This window comes from Mus caroli, chromosome 9, assembly GCF_900094665.2.
Source record: "Mus caroli chromosome 9, CAROLI_EIJ_v1.1, whole genome shotgun sequence".
Classification (NCBI taxonomy): domain Eukaryota; kingdom Metazoa; phylum Chordata; class Mammalia; order Rodentia; family Muridae; genus Mus; species Mus caroli.
In genome coordinates, this window is record NC_034578.1 from 41,062,569 (window position 1) to 41,069,433 (window position 6,865).

The window sequence follows — 6,865 nt, forward strand, 5'->3', positions numbered from 1 at the left end:
TTGGTTTTTCGAGACAGGGTTTCTCTGTGTAGCCCTGGCTGTCCTGGAACTCACTTTGTAGACCAGGCTGGCCTCGAACTCGGAAATCCGCCTGCCTCTGCCTCCCGAGTGCTGGGATTAAAGGCGTGCGCCACCACGCCCGGCTCCCAGATGGATCTTTTTAAGTTCCAGGCCAGCCTGGTCAACAGAGTGAGCACTAGGACAGCCAGGGCTACACTGAGAAACCCTGTCTTGAAAAACAAAACAAAACAAAAAAGATATATATAATACCATACTCATGGTCCAATTTATGTGATATCCCCACTGTAAGGTAACAGTAGTAAGGAACCAAGGAGAGAAGGCAGCAGCAGCCTATACGAATCTCCAACAACCGCTTCATACTTATATTCCCACTCAATCACCTGTGTGTATGTATGCACTAGGCAAGTCCCCTACAACTGAGCTAAGGTGCTAGCAGAATTAGTTACTTTTCCTTTATGTATATAAATGTTTTGCCTATATGCATGTGTGTGCCATGTACATGCAGTGCCAGAGTAAGCCAGGAGCAGGAGCAGGATCCCTTGGAACTCAAGTAACAGATAGCTGGTAGTCTACATGTGGATTATGGGAACTGAATTTAGTTCCTATCCAAGAGCAAGTGTTCTTAACCACTGAGCCATCTCTTCAGTTCCCAAATGAATCTTAAAATACAGATCCTTTATTCCTGTCACATGTAACTCTGGCCAAGAACCAACAAAAAATACCATCATATCCTAATTCACCTTTCTGAACAATACTCAGTGTTCTCCCAAAATATTCTCTACTTTCTAAGCCCCATGCCTTTCATGGTGCAGTACATCAATAGTACATGTATCTCTTCATAGTCAGCTTTTTCCCTTTTAATGCTAGAGATCTAACTAACCTAGAGGCTTGTACATGAAAATAAATGCTCTATTACTGAGCCACGCCCTAGTCCTTCCATGAGCTTGTTAGTAAGTGTCAGAACTGATCTATGTGATTCAAGAGCTGGAGATCTCTACTATGATACATATTTTTCCTTCCAATGACTATCATTATGGAACTTTGCCTGTTCTTCAATGTTCTCAGATCCTACCTCCTTGGGTAGGGAAGAGCAAAGTCACTCATCCATATTTAATATCTATTCTTCCCTTCTGAACAAACAGGTATGATACAGTTTGTTTAGACGTTTCATGGCTCTATCATACCTGCTGTGTGATAACTGTCTTCCTTCCACCATTTGGAAGACAATTCTTCAGGGGCAGAAACAAAGTGTGTGGCACTTTCTCTGTATCTACATCTTACTTACAGAGAAAGTGCCGCACACTTTGTTTCTGCATCTACATCTTACTTTATCTCTAAATTAGGTTACCCATCTATAAATGGCCTGTTAAAACACTCAACAGTACGGCACGGGCTTTTGGGCAAGTACCCCCAATGAACCAACCAACCCAAGAAATCAGCACCCAACCCTGGACACCATAAGCCACTGTTCTTTTTTCTAATCTGCTGTGGTAGTTTCTTGATCTTTAACTGTTTTTTCATGACAGCTGTTCTTCAGAGCACTAGTCAGTTTTTTGTACAATGCCTTCAACACATCTGACTCACGTGTTTCTTTTTACAACTAGGATTATGAGTTCATGAAAAAAGCAGGAATGGGTGCCCTTGACACGTGTCACAGTATCTTGCTGGTATCACTCTGATCACTTAATTATAGTAATCTTGACCATGCCTCTTCACTATGTAGCTATTTTTTCCTAATTCCTTTGCAACAAATTCACTTAAATTTTAAAACAATATTACACATTTGAATTAAAGCATAGGCCAGATTACATAGTATACATCTGTAATCCCAGAATTCAAGAAGCTGGAGGGGAAAACATGGGCTGCATAGAAAGACCCTATCTCAAAAATCAAAGCCACCATTGACACACATTTTGGAGGTTAGTACCTCTGTTTTTTTCAGTGTAGCTAGAAAACATAAAATAACTCAAGAATCATGTACTATGTGTCTCTTAGAGATCAGGACTTGTCTGCAGCTGAGAGCCTATTAGCCCATAATATCAGTTACCACTTCTCTGTACCAGCTTCTACTTTTTGTTTTTAGTTTGTTTTTCAAGACAGGGTTTCTCTCTGGGTAGCCCTGCTGACCTGGAACTTAGGATGGCCTTGAACTTGGAGATCCAACCTGCCTCTGCCTCCCTCGTGCTGGGATTAAAGTCCTGCACTTTCACTGCCTCCACCCTAAGACTAATTCTATAAACCTCCAGAACCTCCTTTCACAAGGACAAATAAGGAAGCATCTTTTATGGCTACTAATGGCATGCACTTAAACATAAAATAAAAATACAGAGACAAAACCAATCACACTCAATGGGAGACAGTTCTAATAGAATCTAATCAAATATGTAAAAAGTCTTATCCAGTTATGATTAATTATTTAACTCCTGAGTACATAACACATTAAGCATCCATTTCTATTTAAACACATGAATTCCCTGAACAAGCACACTACTGCTACCAAGTTTTTCTGTCCCCAAAGACTGGGAAAGAATGTGGAATGTTTAGATCAGTCTAAAAATCTAGGGGAATGAATCAAAGCCAGAGAATTTTCATCATCAAGGCCATCTCATCAATTTAGAGTTTTATAATACACTTTATAATTTTTTATGTAACTTAGGAAGTTTTCTAGACTTGAAAGAATGGGTGGGATTTCTACAGACAAAGGAGTTCACGTTAAGCAAATGGTTCATTTGAGCAGCCTCGGGAGGGGCTGGGCTGTGTCATGCAGCAAAAGGTCAGACCACAGGACACAGCACTGTGCGGCAGCTAAGAGATTAAGGGATTTCACAAATACAGTAGGGTGTCCTTAATGGTTGACACTGGGAAGTAGAGTCTGCTTCAAAGCTGTAAATGACAGTCATATGCATATAAAGAGGAAATCACAAAGGCAGTGAGTTGACTCAGTATAGTCCAGCCAGGTAAACTAAGACACTGTAGAACTCAAGCTTGACTGGGGAGAGGTTAGCCTAAATGAGACTTTGCAACTGGAAAGACAGCATAACAACTGCGTCTTCCCCATGCCGGGGCTCACAGACGCAGCCTCTTGGCACGCTATACAAGTACTCCTAAACTGCCTCTCCAGATACAAGTTCATTTATTTATTTATTTAGGTTTTTTTTTCGAGACAGGGTTTCTCTGTGTAGCCCTGGCTGTCCTGGAACTCACTCTGTAGACCAGGCTGTACTCAAACTCAGAAATCCGCCTGCCTCTGCCTCCCGAGTGCTGGGATTAAAGGCATGCACCACTACACCCAGCTTTATATTTATTTTTAATTTAAGTGTATGTATGTACCATGTTTTGGTACCCACAAGGACCAGAACTAGACATTGGAATCCTGGGAGCTGGAGTTACAAGTAGTTGTGAGCAGCCAAACATGGGTGTTGGGTTCCAGGTCCCCTGGAAGGGCTTGGAAGCAAAAAAAAAAAAAAAAAATCTAATACTTTTAAAGGACTTATTAGGTACCAGAACTTATAGTAGACTTTTAATACCATTTAATAGATTAAAAACAGTAACAACAAACAAAACACAACATAACACACAAACTAACCAGGCAGGAACAAGTTCAGGGCAAGAGTCAATTTCAACAGCGGACGATCATTACACTAACACAATTAAGGAAGAAACCACATGCCCATAGCCATCAGTATTTGAATAGAGAGAAGACGTAACATCTAAAGGTGCTCTCTGTGAAAGGTCTCAAAGACGTGGCAATAACTCACAGGTAAACTTGGACTGAGATAACAGGAGAAGAAAGCAATGTTGGTACTGCTAGCAACAGCTAATGCTCCTAAACACAGTAACTAAACCCACTTACCATAGATCAAGCTGGCCTTGAACTCAGAGATCTGTCAGTCTCTGCCTCTGCCTCTGGAGTGCTGGAATTAAAAGCATGTAGGGCCACCACCTGGCTAGTGACAGTTTTCCAAAGGAATTTGTACTGAATATTCCATGCAAAAGCTTATTTTAATTTTTAAATTTTATTTTTATTCTATATGGGTGTTTTGCCTATGTATCTCTGTATACCATGTGAACGCTTAGTGCCTGAGAAGGCCAGAAACGTTTGTCAGATCTTCTGAAACTAGAGTTTCAGGTGAGCCACAATATGGGTGCTGGGAATGAAGCCAGGTCCTCTAGAAGAGCAACTAGCGCTCCTAGCACCGAGCCGGCTTCCCGCCCCCCGCCAGCCTACTTTAATCCTGCATGAAGTTTATTCATTTTACTACTTGCATAATCATAGTATATGAAACAAAGAAACATGAATGTGTTCTCTTCAGAGCCAGGCATAGTGGCACATGCTTTTAATCCCAGCACTTGGAAGGCAGAGGCAGATAGATCTCGATGAGTTCGAGGTCAGCCTAGTTTTTACAAAGTGAGTCCAGGACAGCCAGGAGTGGTTACACTCAGAAACCCTGTCCCGAAAAACCAAAACAAAAGTTATTTTCAGGGGCTCTGTGGACACTGTATGTACACAGTATGCTTATATACATGCAAGAAAAATAATCATATTCATACAGTACATTTTTAAAAATGTTATCTTTATCTATCAATACAACTTTTTAAAAATTTCTGAATGCTCATAGGCACAGTGGAGGTATAGCTTGGTAGCACTGCCTAAACCCAGTAAAGCTAAAGTGACTATTAATCACTAATCTAGTTAAATAGTAAAAACATAGATTTTTTTTGTGTGAAGGCCAAGGGTCAATCACAGGGTTGCTCCCCAGGAGCTGTTCACCTTGTGTTTGAGACAGGGTCTTTCATTGGGACCTTACACTGGCCAATTCGGCTAGACTGGTATTCCTAGTCCTGATGACAAACATGAGGCGCCATACCTGGCTATTTATGTAGGCACTAAATCAAACTTGGATCTTCACTGCTTATGTGGCAAACATTCTATCTCTTTAGTATGCGTGCACATGCACACACATACACACACACAAACATATACATCAGTATCACAAAATATGTAATTATAAATTAGGTTTTATGCAAGAATACGGGGTGTTAAAAAAAAAGAATATGGTTGTTTAGGTTCATGTGTTTGTTTGAAATTTATCACTACATCAAGATGGCCCGGAACTCACTATGTAGCCAAAGATGATCTTGAACTTCTGGTGTGTTTTTGTTTTTAACGACAGATGAAACCTAAGGCTTTATGTGTGCTAGGCAAGCACTCTCCACTGAGCTATAACCCAGCCCCACATGGACACTTGAGCTTTACAAACAGACAGACTATAGCAGAGAAAAACCTCATCTTTCTGTGCTGTCTTCAGGTCAGTCCATTATTACCCTTGTTATAGCCCACCACCATCTATCTCACCCTAAGTCTTGAATCTGATTAAATGGTCTATGTTACTTGGCAGTTAGCTAACTAGGACCCAGGGTGTGTGTCCCAAAAGCTCCACCCCCCACCCACCCACACATCAGAGGGAAGAGTCCCTCCTCCACAGACTCTAGGTACATGGCAGAGGACTCCCATTCGGGCAATCCAGCTTCCCTGCCAGGCACCAGTTCTTCCTCTACACTGCCTTCACCTCGTCTCTCTGGGTCATGTCTTTCTAACCTGTCACTGTGTTCCTGAGTAAAAAGGACTGAAACTGTGTATGAAATGGGGCCTGCTGGGAGATAAATCTACAGACGCCTAATGCAGTGACTAACAAATAGTTACTTAGCCTTATCTAGGCCAAAGTTAATGACAAGAGAACTAAGGCTACTGTCAACACAAACAGCAAGGGAAGGAAGGCTGCCTTTCCTAGGATGCCATTCAGTCATGCTTATGGAAGTTAAGAGCAGGAAAAAAAGAATGGCCTCATTATTATCTGCTCCACCTTAACAGAGACTGCTGAAGACCTATTTCCTATAAATAACCAGAGAAAATACCATTAAAAACAACAATGATATGAATTAAGGAACATAAAATCTAAATACTTAAATTGCAACCACCCAGATACATCTTGGTGTTAGACATTAGGCTGGAGGACTGTTTTGCATATACAAGCAATAGAGGCAAAGTTAACAGAAAAGGGGAAGAAAAACCACCAGTGAAAGCTTTTTATTCAATTTCCTTAGTAATTTAATACATTGGACTTAAGCTTTCTGAAATTTTTTCAAATTCGGTGCATGGCAAATACAAGTGAAAAGGTAGGCGGAGCTGCTGCTAACTCTCCTGCTAGTAGGCATCCTGGGCAGCGGCAGCCTCGCTGGCTTTGTATACCGCCTGGCTGGCAAGGGCCTTCTGTGACCAGCTTCTTTAACACACTCTCATTTAAATGCAGTTGTAGACCTCACAAGCATTACGGGTTCAGAGCAATTCTTAGCTGGCACAATTAGAGCAGAGTGAGTAGAGAAAGCCTTGGCACATTCTACTTGACATTCGCTGCTCGATTCTTTACAGTGCTCTGGTTTTATAAAGTATCACTGGCATTTGTGTGAGCAGAACAGTATCTCCAGAGTCTCTCCTACCTGCCTTGATCAAGCCTGTATTCTAACCAGAAGTACCTTGACTGGAACTGTTATGTGACTGCACATTCCTATGGTAAAATACATAGCTGACTATGCTTGTGTTCAGCAGACATGCCTTTAAAAAGCCCACTAGAGCATGTTTTAACTTCTCCCAGTCTTTGTACTTTAATATTGAATCAGACATTTCAAAGGTGTTGCCTGCTGGTGGTGGTGCTGCACACCTTTCATCTCAGCACTCAGGAGACAGAGGCAGGCAGATCTCTCAAAGTTTGAAAGCAGCCTGGTCTAGTCTATACAGTAGGTTCCAGGCTATGTAGAAAAGCCCTGCCTCCCAAACAAACAAAAA

The 6,865-nt window shown here is 41.5% G+C and overlaps 1 protein-coding gene across 2 annotated transcripts in view; it reads right to left on the reverse strand.

Annotated features, from left to right (window-relative positions):
• Cbl (Cbl proto-oncogene) overlaps positions 1 to 6,865 on the reverse strand; it is an 82,324-nt gene that overhangs the window by 37,780 nt on the left and 37,679 nt on the right. The window lies entirely within an intron of this gene.